This window comes from Carassius carassius, chromosome 6 (genome assembly GCF_963082965.1).
Source record: "Carassius carassius chromosome 6, fCarCar2.1, whole genome shotgun sequence".
Taxonomy (NCBI): Eukaryota; Metazoa; Chordata; class Actinopteri; order Cypriniformes; family Cyprinidae; genus Carassius; species Carassius carassius.
Window position 1 is genome coordinate 32,115,401 of NC_081760.1, and position 11,444 is coordinate 32,126,844.

Sequence of the window (11,444 nt, forward strand, 5' to 3'; positions counted from 1 at the left end):
ATAAAATCTGGCCTAAACCCTACACACACTGTCCTGTACAGATGTGGCACAAGCCAAACTTTCTTTCTGTTAATTCCCCCATTGTTTCATTCCCACTGTCTCTGTAATCCCGGACTGAGATGGCAGCAGATGCAGATGAAAGGTTGCTGAAACTCAAGAGAAGTGGGTGGACTTTGGACTGTTTTTGTGTTTAGTGTAAACTGGTAATGGTGATGGATGTTCAAACGTTTTTCCTTCTTTCTTTGGTCTCTCCAACCAAAATCAATATTCATTGGCAATCTAAATTCCTGGCCTGATGCTGTTTCTTCTGCTGTTTCTTTTACTTCTTTGTGTTGTATGAAAGAATATCGGAATTATGATGAAAATGTCACTGGATTGCTCGTACTTTTAGCATTGTTTGTATTGTTTGAGTTGCTGGCGCAGTAATATTTCAACCCACAGGGCTACGGTGCAGGTGCGGTAACCCTTTTGTGTGTCTCACATCTGTTTTCCAACATCGCTACCTCTACCTCAACCCTATTATGGCAAACAATGACTCGTACCAAACGTTTCCAAAGACTCACAATCCTCAGGGACAGCAAGGCATTGTGGGAGATTTAATCACTGGCTGAGGCCCATGCAGAAGGAGGCAGGTTGTTCTTTTGTGTGAGAACTGAGGCGACGTTGACATTTTGAGAAAGACTGACGTTTAGGACACATTTACATAAGGACAAAGCCTAGAGAACTGAAGAAAACGGTACAGAGAGACAGAAAATGTTAAATGTCACTTAATTGAGCTGCTCTGTGCCGTCTCAAATCGTAATTGTGTTACTGTGTTACCGGACTGTTAGAGAGTCATGAATATTTCTATTCACACAAGTCTATAAAGTAAGGCATTATGCTTGTCACAACCGTAGTTGTTATAGTAGTAGTAGTAGTAGTAGTAGTAGTAGTAGTGTTATAGAGTAGTTGTTGTAATGCATTAAACAATAATTAATTACTGTAATTTGATGACTTGAAAAGGTAAAGTAAGGGATTACTCTGGATCTTTTTCTGTAATTTATTTCCAGTATTTTTTGATGTAATTGCATTTAGTATTGTATTTACTTACCAATTCTATATAAAAAAATTTTTTTTTCTAATGTTAAAATGTATGTTTTTTTTATGTAACCATCTCCCTTTAAATGCTTTGATCAGTTCAAGAATAGTTTATGCAAGTTTATATTATTTATTTGAAAGAATTAAGTATTAAAAGAGTTTCAGTTTCATGTATGTCCTTATATTTTTCAACTGGTCGAGGTTGATATGGGATTTAGCAAGTAAGGATAGTAATAATACTTTTTAGGGAGAGTAATTAGTACAGTAATCTAATTAATAATAATAATAATAATTAATAACTTTTTAAAGTAACTTACCCAACACTGGTCAGGATTGATGTGGTATTACATATGTAGTATTATGTGAATGAAGACAAGGCTACCATTCCAAAGTTTGGGGTTGGTATACGTCTTTTAATCTCACCAAAGATGCATTCATTTGATCAAAAATAATTTGATAACTGTTCCCTTTTTTTTGTTATGTTTGCTTTGTATGATTTGTCACATGGTCTTTCAAAAATCATTCTAATATAGTGAGTTAGTTACTTAGTTTTGTATTTAACTGAATGCGAAGAAACACAAATTCCTTGCTTTGATCCCAGTCATGTTAAAATGTCAAGCGCAGGTTAAAAAGTTGATTAAGTAGCGTGGCCTACTTTATATTCTTGCTCGACTAAGAATACTATGTTTAAGCATTCTTAAAATCAGGTTTTAAACCACATTTCACTGAACAACACTTAGATGAAAGACAAAAGCTCTGTCTCCTTTCCATTTATGCTGCATGAGGGTTATTGTATATTTTCACCCTTATGAAAGTGACAAGCAGAATTTCATTCTTTTATGGGCACAGACTGCCCCTCATTGACTTACAATGGAAAGGATATAATTTTGCAGATGTTGGAGAAAAAGCTCAAATGTCAGCCTCTTTTCAAACTGCCAGACCTGCCTTATCACAGGGATGAATAATGGATCAGTCACCTTTGTCTACTGCTGAATATTCTTACATAAATACAAAGACTCATAAAACACATAAAAGAGCATCTAATTCATGTTTTAATGCACAGATCAAATGGTGGAATAACTCAGCGCACAGTCCGTTTTTCTTAACGACAGGCAGGTAAATGAAAAACAACTTTGTGCTCGCTCCCGTCTCTTGTGTCTGGAACAAACATCTGATTTAGCTTTGACTGCTGTCTTGTGTGTTTCGCCTGCATGGTTTTGGTTAACACTTACTCAGAGGCAAAGGCTAAAGAGAGTCCAATCATGCACACACATAGGCTTTTGTCCTCTGTAGAGGACATTATATTTGAGTGAATTTCTCTGAGACCCTACATGCCACAGTTTTATTTCTGGATGTCCTGAACAGAGCACATTCAGGGCTTTTTTAGAGATATCAAATGTTTGGAGGTGTGATCATAAACACGTCTTCTCCTTGGTCTTTAAATATAGATCTAATTTAGCACTCTTATGAAAGAGGGCATAATTTTCAAAACAGTTATTTTAGGACATTGCTATGAATACAAATAAGTAATTTTTTAAAAAAGAAGTTATTTTTAACAGTGGACCAAATAGTTGTGTTCCAAAACAACAAGGTCAAATTGCACGTTTCTACAGCTTAGACAGCTTAACTCAGCTCCAGTAAAAACCTGCTTCCCCATACAGTATGCCAAATTCCTGCCCTGGACCATTCAATAGATAGACTAGAGATAATTTCAATATGACATGTTCTGTGGGACTGCAAGATGCCTTATCTCCTTTCTGTGAACAAACAACTATTATTCCTCATTCTTGTGCTTTAAAAATGGTGAAATATATAAATTAAACCAAGAAAGAAAGAACAGCAGCTAGGGCACATTGCATACACTGGGTGCTCTCTTTCATTGGTTATTGTGCAAAATAGCTGTGCAATATTTTTTTGTCAATGGTTTACTCTAAAAGCTTTTCCCTCTGTCAGTATGAAAGGAAAGCAATAAAGGTCTTTCAATGGGCATGAATAAAACCAGGGAGAACAGAGGGGAGCCGCTGGGGGTTTGGCCGAAGGGCTTCTATTCTTTAGCTGGTAATCAAATTGAGGCTGAAATGAAATGGAGGTTTCTTATGAAAATAGCCTTTGTTGACTGGAAGGCTGGTAATTCATAAACAATACGTAAGGCTTTTGTGAACATAATAACATATTCATGCTCTCAGAGAAAAGGAAAGAACAGGAGAGAGAGAGAAAGAGGGGCAGTGTGGCAGCGAATAAAGGGCTACAGAGGTTTGGCTTATATGCGTCTCAGCTATTGACAGAGCAATAACTGATGTTACTCCGTGTCACCTCTCTCTTGTTCTGTCTCACACTGTCATTTTCTCTCTTTCATAGTCTCTCTCGCTCTCGCTCTCAATAACTTCCTTGTCACTGGCTTTTGGTATTTGACATGAATACCAGAGACTGGAGGTGGTGGGCAGAACAAGCAGACGAACTATGTATTACCTGCAGAGGAGCTCAGTTCTTGATTGGAGGCAGCGTGGAGCATCAACAGGTTCTAATGAACGTAGTCTTCATAAAAACATCTAACCATGCATTGGATGTATACACTGGAATGAAGGTGAATTTCTGTGGGATGATGTTCCAGACAGGACAGTCTACTTGTCAGATCACCTGGGAAGGAAAGATGAGAAGGTTTCTTCTGTTTAATCTCTGCAGAGACCAGTGGTGAGTAGGAACTGATTTTGACAGTTGTTCACGTGTCTCTGTTCAGGAGCAATTCAATCTGACAACACAGAATCCTGGATTGCAATTATGAAAGCAGTAACTTTAGAAAAGACACATATTGGAACTTAATTGTACTTTCTCTGTGCTGCTGTGATGTAATGCAAATTGCTTTGGTTTTTGGCTTTGGTCTTGACTTGACTGTTCCTCAAAAAACAAAAAAACAAAAACAGGTTTGGTTCTTGAAAAGTCATACTGAGGAAGTTCAGGTGGCCAGTCCGGTTCACTTACCTGCACAGTTCCTCCTGATGGTTCTCATGGACAGCTCTGTGATTTATTTTTGAGTCAAAATGCATTCATATATAGTCTCTTTACTATGCTTTTTAGATATGAAATGTAGAAGTGTCAGTTTTGCATTGATCTTTCATTTATATTAAATATCATCCTTTATTCCAGTTGCATGTTCTGATGATATGAACTGTCAGATTAGATGCTTATTGTATGCCATTGCTGTATTTGTGAAACATTTGCACAACTCATACAACAACAACAACTATTTTGCACAATTTTTTTTTTTTCTTCTGGTTCTGGCTCTCTTTACCTTTATCTTTTCCCCCAGATGTTCATTCTTTTTTTTTAGTTTAGTTTAGGCACATATCCGACATCTAGCTTAATTTTAAAGAAAAAAATACCAATAATAAAATGAAAAAAATTCAAAATGCAATTTTCAACTAGGGAAATGGTTATTTAAATTATTCTGATGTTTTCAGTTCTCTTGCAGACTTTACTTAAAATAAATATAAAATAAATACTTTACTTAACTTAAAATATAATAATGTAGTATATAGGGTTGTTTCCATGAGTTAAACAGCACACCTGAATGTTGGAATGGATTTAGCATTTTTTTAAATAAGCTTAAAAAGTAGACCTCTGTTTCATACAAAAGTCCTCATTTAGCAAAGACTGGCACATATGGCCTATTCACAGGATAACAATCATTAACTTTCTTTTTTTTTTGACAGTGTGAATAAAGTGAAACATACGAAAAACTCAAAGTGAGAGTCAGTCTGAGAGAAACCCAGCACTACAAAAAGTTGTGACATTCTCCTCCGTCCGATGGGAAAGCTGCATTCTTACTTTGAGTAGCTGGGTTCATCTTTACTGGTGAACTCTGTAAGACAGGCCTTTTAGGAGAAAAAAAGTATTGGTTTCTAGACAGGGTTGTCTGATCATTTGTTTCCTTTTTATAATAGGATTGGCATTTGTCAGGACTCAGGAAGTTTTTAGGGATGTGCCTGAAGGAAAAAAATAATAGACAGTGGGAGAGATACTGAAAAAGGCCATGGAGTGGGGAATGAAAGAGAAGAAAAGGGGAAAAAATACTCAGATAAGAGAGGTAATCTTTACACTTGTCCCAGAGAGAATGGAGAAAACACATGTGTGAAGCAGTAGACGCGAGAGAGAGTGTGGCTGTAAGAAGAAAATGTACATTTGTTGGTACATTTTAGAGCAATGTTAGCAAGTGATACACCAAGGATACTTGTAGTAATGACATCTGATCGATCTATCTATCGTCTATCTATCAGTATAAATTATTTTCATATAAATGATTAAACTTCTATTGTAAATTTGCTAAAGTGAATTTGCTAAAAAGGGAACTCTGCAAGTGGTTTAACAAAAACTTAACATAAACGTTTTAATAATACTCCTTAACTCCGTTTAAGTGAGATTTGTTATAATGAAACCTTTTCTCCAAATCTATTCAATTTAAAGATGAGATTTGTTTCAAAGTCATGAACTGTAGTGTTGCTGTATTTGTTTTAAGGGAATGACCAGAAGATGGCAGTATCCTCCATAACTTGCATGTAGTGTTTACAGTTTTTCTCAAGTCACTTTGGTACATTTCTCAGATCAGAATTGAAATTCTCAAAACTACCTGTTCAATTCTCACATCATTGTGTCACTTGTGCACATCAAAAAAGCAGTTTCTCACTTCTTTGAACAAGTGCAAATGCTTTGGTACATCCATGCAAATGATTATGTACAATTCTCTGTTGTTTCCTACATTATCAGTTGTTAATGTCATGTTGCTCAAATTGTATTATATAGTTTTCTGTGCAATAGTCTTACCCCCCAAAACATCGGGTCTTTAGTTCATCGTATAAGTCATTAAATGCAAAATGGTTAATCTTGTCATAAACTGCCAAGCACACTTTTCTTTCCCATTATTATTAGACTTTTTGTCAATCTGGCATAAATTGTGCAAGTGAATCTTTACTACAGTTGTTCTCAGTCGCTTTGGTACATTTCTCGAATCAAACTCACAATTTGCAAAACAGTAAGTGCATTTCTCAAAACAACTCGTACAAATAGCAAAACACCATGGATTACCTGCAAAAGCCAGTCTCTTGCTCAAAATCCTTAGTTCATCTCTCAAAAATAAATATCTGTGTCAATGAACATATCTGTGCCATCGAATGAAGTAGAAATGTACACATTACTGTATGTGGGATATTGATTGAAAGAAACTGGATAGAATTCCCAGTTACACTTTTACTAGTGGTCTGGCCAAAAAAAAACCCTTTACAATGTCATTGTGATATAGAAAAGGAAAAAGAAATATGGGCACAAAGATGAAAATAAGTCCATTGTCAGAATGTGTAACTCTTGTGTTGTCCTCTGTCTATACAGTATAAACTTTCCAACTGAAGATTCATGAGATGAACCTTTGAGCTATTTCAGAGAAATGGTTTATCATTGGTTTATCATCTACATTCTCCTCATTAGTAAATATTCACTTGCACAATTCATGCCAAATTGACAAAAAAGTCTAATAATAATGTGTAAAAAAAAAAAGTGTGCAGTTTATGACAACTAGATTAATCATTTTGCATTTAATGATTTATACGATGAACTCAAGACCCGATGTTTTGGGGGGAAAGACTATTGCACAGAAAACTATATAATAAATATAGCAACATGACATTAGCAACTGATAATGTAGGAAACAACAGAGAATTGTACAAAATCATTTGCATGGATGTACCAAAGCATTTGCACTTGTTCAAAGAAATGAGAAACTGCTTTTTTGATGTGCACAAGTGACACAATGATGTGAGAATTGAACAGGTAGTTTTGAGAATTTCAATTCTGATCTGAGAAATGTACCAAAGTGACTTGAGAAAAACTGTAATGAAGAGAATGTAGATGATAAACCAATGATAAACCATTTCTCTGAAATAGCTCAAAGGTTCATCTCATGAATCTTCAGTTGGAAAGTTTATACTGTATAGACAGAGGACAACACAAGAGTTACACATTCTGACAATGGACTTATTTTCATCTTTGTGCCCATATTTCTTTTTCCATTTCTATATCACAGTGACATTGTTTTTTTTTTTATTGTTTTTTTTTTGGCCAGACCACTAGTAAAAGTGTAACTGGGAATTCTATCCAGTTTCTTTCAATCAATATCCCACATACAGTAATGTGTAAATTTCTACTTTTGAAATGGATATATGGCATACATAAGCATATGGCATACTGTTCAATACAGTAACTGTCATCCAAAATGTTGCCATAGTTTACATCAGAACATCCCTCCAGAGTACACTGTTATATTGACAACATGTCTTATCCGTAAACTATGACACAAGGACTTGTCATTCGATGGCACAGATATGTTCATTGACACAGATATTTATTTTTGAGAGATGAACTAAGGATTTTGAGCAAGAGACTGGCTTTTGCAGGTAATCCATGGTGTTTTGCTATTTGTACGAGTTGTTTTGAGAAATGCACTTACTGTTTTGCAAATTGTGAGTTTGATTCGAGAAATGTACCAAAGCGACTGAGAACAACTGTAAATGATCAGTGTCAGGATGGAGTTAGGCGAAAACATTTTAAAAGACACTGAATGTCTTGAGGCCTTTTTTTATATGTTAATGCCAAATAGTTAATATTTGCACTTAATTAAATCAAATCAAACCGATTTTTTTTCATCCTTGTTGCTTCAGCAAATACTATAAACACTTATGGTGTTGTGATGCTGTTTTCAGTATCAAAGAATTTAAGTATATCACATACATACTATTATCAAACAAACCTGAAGATCAGTAGTTCATCTAATAACAGCATTAAAAACAAGAATGTCATGTCAGATTAAGACGGTTTTAGTATGTTGCCACACACTAGAGGTGTAAATGTTGGCCCTGTTCATTTTAGTTTTATACGATTGCTGGGACCCATTTCTCAATACATAGATAGGTCACTTTTTCAAATCTTTTCACACAGTGAGCACAATAGAGGTCTATGTGGGCTAAACTGTGGATCATTTTCCATTGCTTTGGCACAAAATGCATTCAATTAATTATTTTCACACTTTTTTTCGTGCTCTTTTCAAAACTGTTAAACTTAAGTTTAAAACTTAATATGAAGAAGACACTAATTTATTATGCAGTAATATTCTACTATATTACGATATATTCCGAATCTAAAAAATGAAATATACTGTCAAAACAAGTAGATGTAGCTGAACACACATTGGGTGTTAGTCTTTCATTTTCATTAAAAGCATTTAAATGGAAGGGGATCGTTTATGAATAATTTTGTACTGTGATGCAAACATTTACCGTATAGCATGTGAGTTCTAAACAGCAGAGATTTTATAAAATAAATCACAGTACACAATGTGTTGGTGTTTTAGTCAATGTTTTATATCTCACCAGAAGAGGGCGCCTTTGCTCTGTCAAACATTCCTTCAGCTCAAAGCCGACAGTACTGTAGAACTTCCGCTGAACAGTTTATATCGCTAGAACACGTTTCTCAAAACCTAGGTCACTTTTTATAAACTCTTAACACAGCTCTCCTTAGCAGCTTTCAGCCTGTCAAAGGTGAAAGCAAATTTCATGTCCAAGGTGCATTACGTAAAACTACCAAACACTTATCACAGCAATCCTGTCTTCCATAACACTAGCAAAAGTTTTCAACCAACAAGCACACTTTGTTACTAATAAGTGGACACTAACAAAAGGTAGCATTATACATTGTTTTCTATTGTAAAATGTATTTAATTCACTGCAGTATGTGTTACATGGTACATGTATTATTGCAGTACAAAATTATTCATAAATGGTCTCCTTTTGTAAAGATGGTAATAAAATTGAAAGACTACATCAAATAGTTTTTAGACTTGCAATATATTTCAAGATTTTATTACTGTAAAAATGTGGCAAGTTGGTGTCGTAATCAGTTTTGAACTTGAAGAGTATAGGCTACATGTGAATATTTGCCTGGTTGATGGCAGAGAAAAGATTTTTCAAAGCAATGGAAAAGGTTTAGTCATGTCAAGTCACCTTTATTTCTATAGCACTTTCTACAAAAATATAGATTATGTCAAAGCAGATTCACAGAAATAAACAGGAGATAGCAGAAGCAATTATGGAAATTCAGGTCTTTAGATTCTGCTGTAAAGTAGCATTAAAAGACAATACTGTTGTTATTTAGCTCAAGTTCAGATCAATAACAGTGTGAAGTTAATCGATCAGCTATAGGCAGTTCTACAATAGGCCGCGATGTTGTTATTCAGTTTAAGTCAGGTCGATGTTGATTCAATTTAGTTCAGTACCATTGTTGATGAAGCAAGATGTGATTCAGTTGTAAAGCAGCTCTATAGAAGGTGATAGTAGGCCTACCATCAAGCTTAATTCAGTTTAGGTTTTGTCTTTATCTGATTGTGTCAGTGAATGAAGTCAAATAAAAATAAATAATTCTGAAAGTTAAGTGTGAACACAAAAGTCTTTGTAGGTAGCCCACCAAAGCCACTGTTTTTCACATGGTGTAAAGAGTTTTGAAAAAGTGACATTTGTATTGAGAAATGGGTCCTAGCAGAAATAAAACCTGTAATAAAGTCTATTGTTTTTAACAAACAATTGATTTAATTGTATAATACAGTTCTGTAGAAATGAACTTTTAGCTCTGAACGGTCTACATTGTAAATTTTGGTATATAGCCAGCAATCTAATAGTTCATTGTAATGATCAAATCTGTTGCACTTGCCCAGTAACTGTAACAAGCATGAGTTCAAACGTCCTGTGGATTTTTAGAATGGCAATTAAAGCATCTTAAATTTAATCTTAAATTTAAACCTTTATTTGAAAAATGAAATACTATTTTAAAAATTCCAGAGGGAACCCATAGAGAAATGGCCTTCTGGGTTGGCTTGCAAACTGATGTCATGACTGTTCAGCTCTATTCACTCTGTTAGAAATGAGAAATTCAAATAGTTTGAATGTTCCTCGGGAATTGTCATTTGTACAGAATTCCTTCTCGGTGACATTGGCTGTTTAAAGCAGAACAATTGTGTACACCATCAATAATTCAATTACCTATTTGGTAGCACACCTCTATGTGCCCATGCAGACAGAAAGTCAAATAAATAACCAGAACCTCACTGTGCAGATTTCAAATGCAATGCTAACAATACCACGACTTACTGCAGCACGCGCTACATGGTTTCTATTGTGACATTCAGCACGAAAAGTACAGGCGCGGGAAGAGCGCGTGCAGCGTTCCATTGAATGCCACAGAATTGGCCGCCATCAGACGTCCTACTATTTTATACATTGTGCGCAAATGGAAGAGCTGTAAACAGATTACTGTAAACAAGTCTCCAACTGGTCCCATGCCACCGCAGCCATCCGGTGCCGTCTAGCAGAGTCAGACATTTTTATTACTGTGGGTGAAACCCTGACACAATACGACCTGAGTGCATTTGTTTTTGACAGACGCTCTGGCTTGAATTGCATGTGCAAAAGGTGCTTTCATAGCGTACCACAGCAGGAGCAAAATGCACAGTACTTTTAGCACAATTATCCCCACGGACAGCCGCCTGGCTGATCTATAGATACAGCACAATTAGCTGATACGTGTGGGTTTTCCACATCCACCCCTGGGTTTACTGGAAGGGTTAAAAACAGGCAGGAATGGACGGGCCTACCGAAGTTTAAGTGCCGTCTGTGACCTGCCTGTGAATTCCTGCACCATCTCGGCTCTTTTCCATGTTCTGTTTTTGATTGCCTGACAACACGTGGCAGTTAGAAAGGCACAATGGAGAGGAGAACGAAAGAAACTCCTAAAACTGAGATGTGACCAACCACTGAGCCTCTTAAACCGTGTTGGAGAAATGGCCGTGACACAGCATGCCCCAAACTCCACCATCGGTTGCCATGACAGCCGCTGTTGCCCGCTATGTCTTTTTAGCCCCCGCACTTCCTGCTTAAAAGTACAGACCCACCCCCAGTTTTGTGAATGCAAGAGGGACAGGTATCTAAATGTCAAACGCTTAGTCACTATTATTCAAACTCAACATAAATATTAGTTTTTGCACAAAAAAAAATAAATAATAATAATTACCTCTCTAGGTCTTGTATAATATAATATATTATCATTACTGCTATTATTATAGTTATAACACACACACACACACGTATAAAATTCTTAAAATAATTGTTCTTTACATTTAGCCAAACTGCACATTTTAAATTAAAGCATATTTTTTGTTACTTGGAAAACCATGGTAATATTGCTTTGTGTCTGTATTGTAAAGCTCTGCTCCCTCTGGATCTGTCTCACTGAAGCAGGTGCCGCTTCCATGGGTTATTTTCCTTTGCTGTGTTATT